The sequence below is a fragment of the Oryctolagus cuniculus genome, chromosome 8, assembly GCF_051225735.1.
Source record: "Oryctolagus cuniculus isolate XC-2025 breed Fujian yellow rabbit chromosome 8, ASM5122573v1, whole genome shotgun sequence".
NCBI lineage: Eukaryota > Metazoa > Chordata > Mammalia > Lagomorpha > Leporidae > Oryctolagus > Oryctolagus cuniculus.
This window is the reverse complement of record NC_142874.1, coordinates 86,350,838-86,364,990: the sequence shown is the minus strand read 5'-3', so window position 1 is coordinate 86,364,990 and position 14,153 is coordinate 86,350,838. Positions and strand designations below refer to the sequence as shown.

The 14,153-nt window shown below is 45.9% G+C and overlaps 2 long non-coding RNA genes across 5 annotated transcripts; both read left to right on the top strand.

The window, feature by feature from the left end:
• Window positions 1-4,386: 4,386 nt before the first annotated feature.
• Window positions 4,387-7,054, top strand: LOC149125076 (uncharacterized). 4 transcript variants are annotated; one of them, XR_016212332.1, is made up of 3 exons: window positions 4,387-4,669; window positions 5,895-5,957; window positions 6,794-7,054. It is a non-coding gene; the product is annotated as an uncharacterized LOC149125076 (long non-coding RNA). The 4 variants fall into 4 exon arrangements; XR_016212334.1 differs by having other exon boundaries at window positions 5,895-6,071; window positions 6,931-7,054; XR_016212331.1 differs by having other exon boundaries at window positions 5,895-6,071.
• A 2,795-nt stretch (window positions 7,055-9,849) lies between these two features.
• On the top strand, window positions 9,850-12,624 carry LOC149125075 (uncharacterized). Its single transcript, XR_016212330.1, has 3 exons — window positions 9,850-10,212; window positions 12,203-12,422; window positions 12,544-12,624. It is a non-coding gene; the product is annotated as an uncharacterized LOC149125075 (long non-coding RNA).
• Window positions 12,625-14,153: the final 1,529 nt, after the last annotated feature.

The following is a 14,153-nucleotide window of genomic DNA, read 5'->3' as shown; positions in this document are numbered from 1 at the left end:
AAAAATAGAATCGCTATGTGTTCAGCAATCCCTTTTCTAGTTATATACCCCAAGGAAATGAAATCGTCACTCTATAAAGGCATATGCACTCCCATGTTTGTTGCAGCATAATTCACAATAGTCAGGACATGGAATCTGCTTAAGTATCCATTGATGGATAAATGGATAAAGAAATTGTGATAAATGTGTATTTGTATAATTCAGCATTAAAAAAATGATGGGAAATCCTGACATTTGCCATCATGTGGATGGAAATGGAGGATGTTATACTAAGTGGAATAATCCTGAGACAGAAAACATTTTTTGCATGATTTCACTTATACTGAAAAATTTTTTTAAAAAAATTGATACATAGAACAAGGAATAGAACTGGGATTACCAGGGTCAGGAAGCAAGAGTTAAAGGGTACGAAGTTGGAGTCAAGTAGAATGATTATGTCTAGAGAGTTAATGTGCAACATGAGGGCTGTAATTAACAATATTGTGTCATGTACTGGGAATTTTCCAAGAGGATAGATTTCAGTAACTGTTACCACATACTCACTCACACACACACACACACACACACACACACACTAAAAATAGGGGTGGGAGTTTGACAGAGTGGTTAAGATACTTGCTGTGGGGAGCAATCCGGACTGGACTAAGTTACTGGAATTAAGACTTATTCTATGCATCTGCTCTCCCACAATATGGCGCTGGGAGAGAAGAAAACAGCTTCTGCACAGCTGCCTCCAGTTCAGCCAATAAACTGTAGGACTTGCTCCTGATTGGAGGAGAGCAGCGTACTCGGCGTGTGGGCAGCCGAGTTAGGATTGGCGGAGGAGGACTATAAAGGAGGAGAGAGACGGCATGCACCGGGAACATCTAAGGGGAACATCTGAGGGAACACCTGTGCAGCCCCCGAGAGAGCCGGCCGGCGGTGTGCCGCTCCCCTGCGGAAGTGGGGAATGTGGCCAGGGGGAACCGCCCTTCCACGGAGGTGGAAGGGACAGTAGCCAACCCGGGAAGAACCAGCAGCAAACCCGGGGAGGGCCAAGCAGACAAAAGAACAGCGCAGGGTCCTGTGTCGTTCCTCCACGAAGAGGGAGAGCGACACTTGCATCCTGTATTGGAGTACCTAGGCTTCAGTCTGGCACCCAGCTTCTGACTCCAGCTTCTGCAATGTAGAAGACACAGCGATGACAAGTGATTGGGTTCTTGCCACCCATGCGAGAGACCTAGATTGAATTCCTGGCTCCTGTCTTTGGCCTTGGTCCTGGCCCAGCCCCATCTGCTGGACATTTTCAGGGGTGAACCAGACAATGGGGCTGTCTGTGTCTTTCTCAAATAAATCAACAGTTTTAAAAGTAAATAAAAGTAGGGGCCGGCGCTGTGGTGCACTGGGTTAACACCCTGGCCTGAAGCGCCGGCATCCCATATGGGCGCCGGTTCAGGACCCGGCTGCTCCACTTCCTGTCCAGCTCTCTGCTATGGCCCGGGAAAGCAGTGGAAGATGGCCCAAGCCCTTGGGCCCCTGCACCCACATGGGAGACCTGGAAGAAGCTCCTGGCTCTTGGCTTCGGATCAGCACAGCTCCGATCATTGCGGCCATCTGGGGAGTGAACCATTGGATGGAAGACCTCTCTCTCTCTCTCTCTCTCTCTCTGTCTCTGTGTAACTCTTTCAAATAAATAAATAAATATTTTAAAAAATAAATAAAAGTAAAGGAAACTACATGAAATAACGGGCACGTTAATTTTCTTGACTGTTACAGTAGCTCAAGATAAGTATATGTCAATATGTTGTATACCTTCAGTATGTATAGTAAATAATAATAATAATAGCAGTAGAAGGAACTTCAAAATATAGATCAGATTTTAAAGAATGGGCCAGACTTAATGACAGTGTCTCAGTATACACATGGGTGATAAAGCCATAACAAATGACAAGGGAGTGATTACTTTAATCTCAGGACTGCAGTTACTTCTGGAGGTGGGAGGGGCTGTAATGAGATGAGGCACATGGAGGTTCTGCTGTCTGGCTGGGAAGTTCTTGCGAGGTGGTTACTGGGGGCTAACCTGATAATACACTAAGCCGTACTCTGTTCTGTGGGATTTTCTGTTATCTGTGTTGTACATTTATAAAGATATTTTTAACATTTATTAATAGTCATATTCTAAAAAAATTTTTTTTTTAATTTTGAAAGGCAGAGAGAGTATGTGACAGAGATCTACTGTCTACTGCTTTACCTCCAAACGCCTTCAGTGGCTGGGGTGGGGCCAAGGCCAAAGCTGGGAGCTGGGTGCTCAATCTGGTCTCCCTCATGGGTGGCAGGAACCTGAGCACTTCAGCCATCACTGCTGCCTGCCAGTGTCTGCATTAGCAGGAAGCTGGAGTGTGAAGTAGGGAGTTGGGACCTGAACCCAGGTATTCTGATGCTGGATACAAGTGTGCCAACTGGCATCTTAACCGCTATAGCGGCCAAATGCCTGCCCTCAAACTGTCTTTGAGTTGAAGCTGCTTTGACATTCTGATCAAGTCTTTCCCAGATGTCACAAATGTCCCAGCACATGAATACTCTTACAGTCAGGGCATCTGTGCACACCTCAGCCCCGGTTCTCCCTAGCTCCACACTACCCTGAACTGTGAACTCGGCAGGAAGAATTCCTGTTAAAAATATATTGTACTCAGAGGAAGGATAAGTTGAATTTAAACAAAATTCGCTATCAATTGACAGCAAGTGAAACTAATAGAACTGGCTTGCCACGAGCTGAAATGAACTCTTGTTTTCACCTACAAAAGAGGAGCGCGTGGATGAACTTCAAAGAGCCCGAGAATCCCCGGAAATTTTGTGGCATTGTATTATGTGCGTATGAGCGCTTTTCTGGGGAAAGGGTCCACAGCTTTGATTAATTAGCAAAGGGGTCTCTGTGACCCAAATGGTTAGTGAATCTGAGCAAGCTCGAGCCACTGAACCACCAAGGATGCTACTCATGGCATTTGGCTGACTGGGGGGAGGGGGTCCTGCTCTCTGGACCCCAGTGGTCTTTCTTGTGACATCGCCCCCACCAGGTCCCCAGTGGGAGGATCAGGCCCTGGTAGCAGCTGCCGGCAGCTGAGCTACTAGGCAGGGCTGTGCTCACCACCTTGTACTATTTCTGGGCTTGACCCTTTCCTTTCATCGCTGAGTTCTCCAAATGCCAGTTATCAGGGGGCAGCCTCCTCACATTTTGACAGGTCTGCTACCACTTCCCCTGTCACTCCTTACTGTTTTCTTTACATAAAGTCAAGTTTTTAGAAATTGCATGTGTTGGGGAGAGAGGCGGTGCGAAGCATGTTCGGCCTAGTATTTAAGATGCTGGTTGGGACACCTGGCTCTCACTAGGAGTGCTGAGTTCAATGCCAGGCTCCAGCTTCCTGCCAGTGTGCATTTTAGGAAGCAACAGGTGATGGAAGGCTCAAGTACCTGGGTCCCCATGACCCACGTGGAAGACCTGGCTTGAATTCCTGGCTCCCAACTCCAGGCTAGACCAGCCATGGCTGGTGTGAGAATTTGGGGAGTGAACTAGTGGATGGCGGCTCTTATTTTTCTCTTTCTGCCTTTCAAATTAAAAAAAAATACTATGTGTGGATTTAAAATCCTCTTAGGGGCGAGTGTTTGGTGGAATGGTGAAGTATCTTGCTTGGGATGCCTGCATCTTTTATCAGAGTGCTAGGATTTAAATCCTGGCTCCTCTTCCAACTGAAGCTGCAGGTGCTAGCTCAAGAAGCTGGGTTTCTGCCACCCATGTGAGAGACCTGGACCAAGTTCCCGGCTCCTGGCTTCATCCTGGCCCCTTCAGGACTGTTGTAGGTATTTAGGGAGTGAACCAGCAGATGTTATTTGTTATTCAAACAAATAACAAATAAGTAAAGAGGACAATGCCTGTGAAGTGGGTTCATGGGGCTGATCACATTCCTACTCCTGCATGAGACTGTAAGACCATCAGAACACTTGCTCCAGATCACCTGACTGGTACAGACTCAGCGAGCTCCATCTCTGATAAGCTTCGTGCCTGCTTCTCTGCTGCACAGCTAGGAAAACCTCTTTATCCTCCAGTGCAGTGTTGTGTAGGTTACACATTGCGAAAAACTAGATTTGGAGTGTAGTGTGCATGGCTTTGAAGAAAGGAGGCTTGTGGGGAGCAACTCGGACTAGACTGTTACTCGAAATAAGACTTATTCTATGCATCTGCTCTCCCACAATATGGCGCTGGGAGAGGAGGAAACAGCTTCTACACAGCTGCCTCCAGTTCAACCAATAAACAGCAGGACCTGCTCCTGATTGGAGGAGAGCAGCGTACTCGGCGTGTGGGTAGCAGAGTTGGGATTGGCGGAAGAGGACTATAAAGGAGGAGAGAGACAACATGCACCAGGAACATCTAAGAGGAACACCTGAGCAGCCCCCGAGAGAGCCGGCCGGCGGTGTGCCGCTCCCCTGCAGAAGTGGGGAAAGTGGCCAGGGGGAACCGCCCCTTCCACGGAGGTGGAAGGGACGGTAGCCAACCCGGGAAGAACCAGCAGCAAACCCGGGGAGGGCCGAGAAGACAAAAGAACAGCGCAGGGTCCTGTGTCGTTCCTCCACCAAGAGGGGGAGCGACAGAGGCTTATGTTAATTCTCGTCTCTGTTATTTCCCAATGGTGTGAAGGTAGATGAATTATCTAAATTAAGTTCCTATTTCCTCACCTGTAAAATGGGTATAGGAAAATGTACCTCCTGGAATTCTCTCAAGAGTTGTAAGAGATCCTGGTATCAACCTAGAGACCCTCTTGGTATACCGTCCTCTCAGGCCTCTTAATATTCTGTTTTGGTTTTTTAAGATGCATTCATTTATTTGAGAGGCAGAGTCACAGACAGAGGGAGAGACAGAGAGGTCTTCTGTCTGCTGGTTCACTTCCCAGATGGCTGCAACTGTCAGAGCTGGGCCAATCCAAAGCCAGGAGCCAGCACTTGGGTTATCTTCCAGTGCTCTTCCAGGCACATTAGCATGGAGCTGGATCAGAAGTGGAGCAGCTGGGACCTGAACCTGCACATGTATGGGATGCCACAGCCCTGACTTCAGTATTCTGAGTTTTTATCAAGGTTTGACATAGAATTATTATATAACTTGAGGCAGCTCATTCAACATATTTGAAAAGTTTTCTGCTTGGAGGGTATGAAATAGTGATGCTGGTTTTTAAAGCTATGACTATTGAATTAAGAGGGAAACAGTAATTTCATAAGATGGTGATCAATGAGAACTGTACATCTCTGCTGGAGGGAAATGAACTTGGAATAGGGGCTTGGCTTGTCTCCACGTAGCTTCACTTCCATGCAGGCATGAAGGCGTCAGAGCGGTCTTTCACAGAGCTCACATTGAAAAAGAGCCATTTTCCCTCATACCTTGATGAGCTACCAAACACAAAGCTGTGTTAAAACACTCAAAATAAATTGGCCTATGATCTGGACACTGCCATTCAAGAAACACCAGAGCCTACATAAGTAGCTGATGGGGGTGACTAAGATTTTCCTCAAAAAGATCTCTGCTTTAAATACCCATAATGGCTGAAGCACAGAGAACAAAGGGTTAACATTAAGTGAGTGTGGCTACCTGTCACTCAGAGCTCAGGTGTTCTGGCTTCCTGACTCCAGAGGCCAGTTTACCTCATTGTGGGTGTAGTTAGTTGCGAGTTGTTTAGGGTCAAAAGTCAATTTAGGGAAAAAGAATTGATGGATGCCTATCAGGGACCTAGATCGACCCCTGGTCGTATACCTATGGCTGGCCGCTTTTCACGAGGATGGAAATCATTTAGTTCTTGGGCCAATCATAGCATTCCTTTTATTACTCCTTTGAAGCGAAACTTAATTCTTTGTGTATTTTTTTTAAACAACAGGACCTCAAAGAGGAAATCTCACATTAAATGAAACACGAGACTGTGGACTATTGATCATAATATGTAAGTGTCCAGATGATTGCTTACGAACATGGACTGGATATATGGGTTAGTGGAAAACCCTGCCAACAGTCTGTTACATCATTGCTGATTTTGTTGGGAGACTGAATTATGTTGGTAAGAAACAAAATTTAAGAAAAACTCTTGCTCTAAATGTTTAGAGTTTGTCCTGGTTGGTTTGTTGCTGTTGTCTTTGGAGTTTAAATGCAAATGTGCATCAGGAATCACAAATATTGAGTATTGGAATGGTTCTCTCTGGATCTCCTTCTTGCTGTACTATTCGAGTATTTCCTTTCTGCTAGGGAAAGATAGAGGAAACAAGAACATGGTGAATTTGGAGCTCAGTGAGTAGGCACATTCAACCAGGGCTGCCTGATGCTCATGCTGATGGAAAACTTAACCCTAGCCATTTCTCTCATCGAAGTACGAACCAGGCCCGACCCTGGTTAGCTTCTGAGATCAGACGAGATGGGGTGCGTTCAGGGTGGTGTGGCTGTAGACTAAACCTTGCCATTTCTCAGTGTGGAAGCTAAGAAATGTGAGCATAATTCTGGTGGCACTGTAAATTTCAAAACAGCCCAAGGCCTGAGCAGTCAGCAGCCGGGTGAGTTCCAACACAGAGCAGTGGGATATCTATTTGGAATACGGTGACTTGCTAGTAGGCTGGGTGAAACCTTAGAGCTGACATAGCACTGTTTTTCTGCAGTGATTGTTTTAGTTCCATAGTTGTGAGCTAATTGGTTGTGGAAACATAGCCGAACAGAGAGAATTTGGATTGGAGACCCACCAACATACAATTTGAATCATGAAGATTAGCATTTCCATGTACTTTTATCAAGGTATCCACTGAGGAGCTAGTGCTGTGGCCTAGCGCGTAAAGCTGCCACTTGTAGTCCCAGCATCCTGTTTGGTCACCGGTTCAAGTCCCAGCTGCTCCACTTCTAATCCCTCTCTCTGCTGTGGCCTGGGAAAGCAGTAGAAGATGGTCGAAGTCCTTGGGCCCCTACACCATCTGTGGGAGATGTGGAAGAAGCTCCAGGCTGCTGACTTCGGATCGGCCCAGCTCCAGCCATTGTGGCTAGTTGGAGTGAACCAGCAGATGGAAGATCCCTCTTTGCCTCTGCCTCTGTAACTCTGCCTTTCAAATAAATAAATTTTTTTTTCTTTTAAAGTATCCACTGATTTGCTCCTTCCCCCACAATTCAGGGGTGGGGAACTTCTGGCCTACAGACTGTATAAGGCCCAGGAAAATCATTTAATCTGACTCTGCCAAGGCAACTGCAGGCAGGACTCGAAATTCAGTAAATCAATAGCAGGCTAATTTTTAACTTGATAATATTGTATGGCCTGGAGTGATATTATAAATATCCAAATGAGGCCGGTGCCGCGGCTCAGTAGGATAATCCTCCGCCTTGCGGCGCGAGCACACCAGGTTCTAGTCCCGGTCAGGGCACCGGATTCTGTCCTGGTTGCCCCGCTTCCAGGCCAGCTCTCTGCTGTGGCCAGGGAGTGCAGTGGAGGATGGCCCAAGTCCTTGGGCCCTGCACGCCATGGGAGACCAGGATGAGCACCTGGCTTCTGCCTTCGGATAGGTGCAGTGCGCCAGCCGCAGAGTGCAGGCCGCGGCGGCCATTGGAGGGTGAACCAACGGCAAAGGAAGACCTTTCTCTCTGTCTCTCTCTCTCTCTCACTGTCCACTCTGCCTGTCAAAAAAAAAAAAAAAATCCAAATGACCCTTGGCAGAAAAAAGCTTCCCCAGCCTGCATGCAAAATAACCTAGGCTGGGTTCAGTTTCCGAAGATGGTAAGATACCTCTAACTCACTAATACTCCTACCTACAGGCTGGAGACAGTTGAATACAGTGCAGGCTGGAGTGCTCTTGTAGCCCAAAATTCAGTGTATTTTTAAAACTATAAGCATAAAAACCACCCAAGGCTTTCTAAAATGTAGCATCCTAAGATGCAGCTCCCCTACAGTCTGATTTGGCAAATCTGGAGAGAGAGCCTCATGCTTGAATTCTAACCAGCTCTCAAGGTGATCCTAATACTGGTGACTCCTCGTCCAGTTTTCCAGAAGCACTGATTGAAGGAATCATTTACCATACTCATTTTACAGATTACAGGCATCCCTCTGTGTTTGTCTGAGACTGATGCTAGCTACCCACTCCCCTACCTAGGATACAAAATCGCAGGATGTACAAGTTCCTTAGATGAAATGGCATAGTATTTGCATATAACCTGCACAATCCTTCCATATGCTTTAAGTCACCTTTAAATTGCTCATAATATCTAAGATAATGTAAAATCTGTGTGAAGAGTTGCTAAACTGTATTGTTTAGGGAATAATGACAAGGGGAAAAAAGTCTATATATAGTCATGGGGTGGGCATTTTGTGCAGTGGTCAAGTTGCTGCTGGGCTGCCTGTATCCTGTATCAGAGCACCTGCTTTGAGTCCTGGCTACTCCACTTGCCAGGGAGCTTCCTGCTGATGTACACCCTGGGAGGCTACTCCACTTGCCATGGAGTTTCCTGCTGATGTACACCCTGGGAGGCAGTGGGTGATGGTTCACGTACCTGGGACTCTGCTACCTGCATGGGAGACTTGAATGGGGTTCTGGGCTGCCTTCAACCTAGCCCTGCCCTGGCTGTTGCCTTTGGGCAGTGAGCAAGCAGTTGGAAAATCTGTTTCTCCCCCTCTCTCTCTTTCAAGTAAAATGAATAAAGTAATAAATAAATAAACATGATAAAGTCTGTACATGTTCAGTACAGATGCAAGTTTTTTCTAGTCTTTTCAATCATGATTGGTTAAGTCAATGGCTATGAAAGCAGCAGATAAAGAGGGCTGTGTTCTGTGAAGACACTGCTGCACCTTATATGCCAGACAGAAAAAGCAAAAAAGGGAAATGTAAAAGTCCATTTACAAGTGATCCTTTATAATCCCTGAAAATATCTAAGTAATTTCTGGAAAGGGATAGGTGGAGTCCTAGCAAAAGTGGCCACCAATTAATGACTGCTTTGTCCCCAGTGAAAATAATCTAGAGCTATGAGAAATAATTTCTGTATCCTTTGAAACCAAGTCTTTAGACCTCTGCCCTTCCTCCGTCAGAACCCATATTTCTACTCCTAAGACCTTGTATCCATGGAAATTCTTCCCAGTACCTAACGATGGCAAACCAAACCACAGGTTGGTTTCGAGGTCCTTTCGTCAGAAAGGCAATTCACCGGGCTAGTGTTGTGATATAGCAGGTAAAGTTGCTGCTTCCATATGGGCACTGATTTGTGTCCCAGTTGCTCTACTTCTGATCCACTTGCCTGCTAATGGCCTGTGTGTGGCCTAAATTCTTGAGCCCCTGCTACCTTCATGGGAAACCTGGATGAAGCTCCTGGCTTAGGCCTGGCCCAGCCCTGGTCATGCAGCCATCTGGGGAGTGAACCAGTGCACAGAAGATCTCTGTGTCCCCCTGTCACTCTGTGAATCTTTCAAATAAATAAACCTTTAAAAAAAGAGAGGGAGAGAGAGACGAAAGAAAGGCAATTCACCTCAAGTGAGATCCCCACGAATGTATCCTTGGATTAATTAGAAGAGGTGGGGAGGGAATCTAAAAGCTTTTGGTAATAGAATGCTCCCCTGCCCCCATCTCTTAGGGTTCACTTGTTATAGGCGGTAGGGTAGATGGGTCTTCAGTGACTGTGCCTGTAGGCTACTTGCTTTTCCAGTTGTGTGCAGAATCCCCTTAGACTGCTAATGAAACGAAACCATCTTTTTCAATAAATTAATTATAATAATAAACAGCTGTTAATCTTAGAGCACCTGGTTCTCCTTTGAAGTTTTTTTTTCTCTTTTTCAGACTCTAAATAGTAGGCAAGTGTGTGAAATAGAGGCTGATTCTTTTTTTTTTTTTTTTTTTTTTTTTTTTTGACAGGCAGAGTAGACAGTAAGAGAGACAGAGAGAAAGGTCTTCCTTTGCCGGTGGTTCACCCTCCAATGGCCGCTGCGGCCGGTGCGGTGATCCGATGGCAGGAGCCAGGTACTTATCCTGGTCTCCCATGGGGTGCAGGGCCCAAGGACTTGGGCCATCCTCCACTGCACTCCCTGGCCACAGCAGAGAGCTGGCCTGAAAGAAGGGCAACCGGGACAGAATCCGGTGCCCTGACCGGGACTAGAACCCGGTGTGCTGGCGCTGCAAGGCGGAGGATTAGCCTAGTGAGCCACAGCGCCGGCCTGAGGCTGATTCTAAAGAAATCCCTGACTCGACAAGGTAAGACATGGAAGGGAACAGCCATTTTCTAACTCTCCCCCCGCCTTGGTCTTGAGTGGAATAGTCTATCCTGTGCATCTAAGGACAGGAAGAAGGTTTTGTTGATCACTTTACAAGGGGGTTGTAATTACTGTGTTTTTGTTAAACTTTTTTAACTTCCTGGTGAGGGAATTTAAGAGGACAAAATAATTTTAGAACTAATATGTATAAAAAGAGAAAGTGATTGTCAAGCAGCATTCATCCAACTGTATTATTTTTAAAAGATTTATTTATTTATTTATTTGAGAGTCAGAGTTACAGAGAGAGAAGGAGAGGCAGGGAGAGGGAGAGAGGTCTTCCATCCGCTGGCTCATTCCCCAATTGGCTGCAACGGCCAGAGCTTGGCCGAAGCCAGGAGCCAGGAGCTTCCTCCAGGTCTTCCCAAATGGGTGCAGAGGCCCAAGGACTTAGGCCATCCTCTACTGCTTTCCCAGGCCATAGCAGAGAGCTGGATTGGAAGTGGAGCAGCTGGGACTTGAACTGGCACCCACATGGGATGCCAACACTACAGGCGGTGGCTTTACCTTGTATGCCACAGCGCTGGCCCCTATCCAACTTTAATGTGCATACAAATCTCTGAAATCTTGATAAAACACAGGTTTTTAATTTTTTTTTTTTAATTTGCCTGTGTTGTGGAGCAGCAGGTTAAACGGCTGCTTGAGATATCAGCATCTGCTATCAGTCCCGGCTGTTCTGCTTCTGATTCAACTCCTTGCTAATGTGCCTGGGAAGGCAGCAGATGCTCTCAAGTGCTGGGCCTCTGCCACCCATGTGGGAGATCATGATGGAGTTCCTGGCTCCCGGCTTTGGCCTAGCTCAGCACTGGCTGTTGCAGCTATTTGGCAAATGAACCAACAGGTGGAAGATCTCTCTTCCTCTCTGTCAGTTTGTCTTTCAAGTCAATTAATAAATAAATCTTTAAACTTTGAGAGGGAATGAGAAGGGTTGAGAGAGATGTGAAAAACCAAACACTCCAATCCACTGGTTCACTCATCCAGTGCCTCCAACAGCTGCTTCTGGGCCTGGGCCTGGGCCTGGGCCAGAGCCAGGAGCCAGAAACACAACCCAGGTTTCCCAGCTGAGTGACAGGAACCCACCTACTTGAGCCATCTTTTGGCAGGAAGCGGGTGTCAGAGCTGGAGCCAGAATTAAACCCAGCTACTCTAAGTTGAGATTTGAGTTTTGTAACAATGAGGATAAAAGCCTGCTGTAAAATGCAGATTTAATGGGACTGAGGTGGGGACAGATATCCTGCACTCATGCCCATATCCCAGGTGATGCCTGTGCTGGTAGTATGGAAACTATACTTTAAGCAGCAAGTTACTGAAGGATAATGGGTAAGCAAAGAGATAGGGGGTTATGAAGTTTGGATTTATAACACTCCTTTCAGTTCTGAAGTATGGTCCTTCAGGTTAAACAAAACACAATCTTTGTTTCAGTTCGACTGCCAAAACATTTCACAAAAATTGCATATGTTTCACAGCTTTTGAGGGAGGTGATTGATGTAATCACTGTGTCACTACTAAACATTAAGACATACCTTCAGTTTGCACCCTGGTGCCATGTGCTATCTTAAAATGCTAGTCCCTACAAGTTCCAGTCAGTTGCAGCTCTATTTTTTTTTTTCATGTACTTCCTTGACATTTGAAATGTGCATAATAATTACAGGAATGAGAGTTCCAAGTGTTACTTTTCACAGAGCTTCTGGTAAAGGATAGTACAAGAGGACTTCAAAACGTTGTGGAAAATGTAATTACATTATTTTGGTGTCCCAAATTTTGAATTTTTCTTTCATTCCTCCACTCTTTCTTTCCTTCCTTCCCTTTTCTTCTTCCTTCTTCTTCTCTCCTCCTTTCCTTCTCTCTCTCCCCCTCCTTCCCTGCCTCCCTTCATTTATTTAGAAAGCAGACAGAGTCACAGACCATTCTTCCTCTGCTGGTTTACTCCTCAGACGCCCGCAACAGCCAGGTCAGATGATTCCCTTCAGCCGAATTCTCTTTGTTCTCTGAAGGAGTTTGACGAATCCAGTTTTCTCATAACTCAAGTCGCGCCCTTCCAACAACTGATTGAGTGTCTGAATTCCAGCATTTTGCTCTGCCTTCCTTCTGTATTGTGCAGTACAGTCTAAGCTCTTGGAGAGCTCATCTTGTGGTAAAGCCATCAGCTCACAGGTAAGCAGCACGTTTTCCAGGGCAGGCTCATGGGGCTGGCAGATCCCTTCCCCTCACTGGAGAGCTCGGTCCCCCTGTGATGTTAGAAGACTAGTTTTTAATCTTTGATCTCTTCTCGTAGGAATTCAAGTGTCTGATCATGTTTGGATGAAAGTGCCCAAACTAAGGAACACGAGGGCAAAGCAAGTGGAAATGCTCCGGGTAAGTTTGGAGGAGTCTTTGGGTTACATCTAACTACTCTTCTCATTTTAACAGAAAAGTGGGAGTGGGGAAAGATCCAAAGGAAAGTAACCAGATAACCAGGGAGAGGGAAATGGGTTCTTCAAAAGCTGATGGGGGTGGGATTTTTTACCTGTAAATATGGGGATTAAGGAGTCACTTAACTCTCAATGTTAGAAATTTGGAGAGTTATTACAAGGCAAAGACACCCAGTTATTCTCCGTCTGCTCAAGGAAAATATTTACAAGTGTAGATTTGACAGATAACTTCTCTTAAGTGCTTTCAAGTGCTACCATCTCCTTTCTTTTGAAAGTTAAATAGTGTAGGGGCTGGCGCTGTGGCACAGTAGGTTAATCCTCTGCCTGTGGCGCCAGCATCCCAGATGAGCGCCGGTTCTGGTCCTGGCTGCTGCTCTTCTGATCCAGCTCTCTGCTGTGGCCTGGGAAGGCAGTAGAGGGTGGCCTAAGCACTTGGACCTCGGCACCCTCGTGGGGGACCCAGAGGGAGATCCTGGCTCCTGGCTTTGGATCAGCTCTGCTCTGGCCCTTGGGGCCATTTGGGAAGTAGACCTGTGGAAGGAAGACCCCTCTCTCTTTCTCTCCCTCTCACTGTCTATAACTCTACCTCTCAAATAAATAAAAACAAAATCTTTTTTTTTTTAAAGTTAAATAGTGAAGTAATAATTGGGTCTTTTTGATGGCAAAACTTAATGTATGAAGTCTCTACACACACACACACACATACACGTTTATATAAATAATGGCTGGGTTGTTTATATGCATTAATAGTGATGTTTCCTAATCTTTGGGAGCAAAATTCAGTTTCAGCATCACTGACGATGTAAACTGCTCACCCTGGTCTACCCTGCATAATGTGTCCTGTGTCCTCCACCGTCGGATCACCACTGAGCTCCATGCTAATGGGTGCAAATTACAGTGGTGCCAGCTTGTCTCACCTTTGTTAGGGATGTGCCAACTGTTTCACAATGAGCCTTTACTTTCTCTTTTACGACTGACTGTAAAAACTGCTTAGGACAAGGCTTATGTATTATGTCCACAATCTTGAAAGTCCTTACCAATGCCAATTTTTTACTCTCCAGGGATAGTTCACGGCATTTCTCCATTTCTTGGTGTTCATCTTTTACCTGCTGTCTCTTTTTAAAAAAACAAACACTAGAAACGTATTCTATACTCAGGGTCTGGAAGCTGAAAGTCCAGATCTCCAGGTGTCGGCAGAGCCATTTCCCTCTGCTTTATTCTCTTTCCCTTTCTTGCTTTTGCTCATTTTTTTTTCTGAAAGAAGATGGGAAGAAAAAATAACAACAAAAAGTTGAACATGCATCAGTCAGTTTTACTCTTCAGTGTTCCCTACATGTTTGGTGAGAGGGGAGACTGATATTTCTTTAAAGACACCTATCTGATTTAATTTAACACAGAATGCTCTTCCCGTCCATAACTGGGGGGTAACTGATAGTTGACCATCTCTTCATCAGGTGTCACCGTGGTCTAAAAC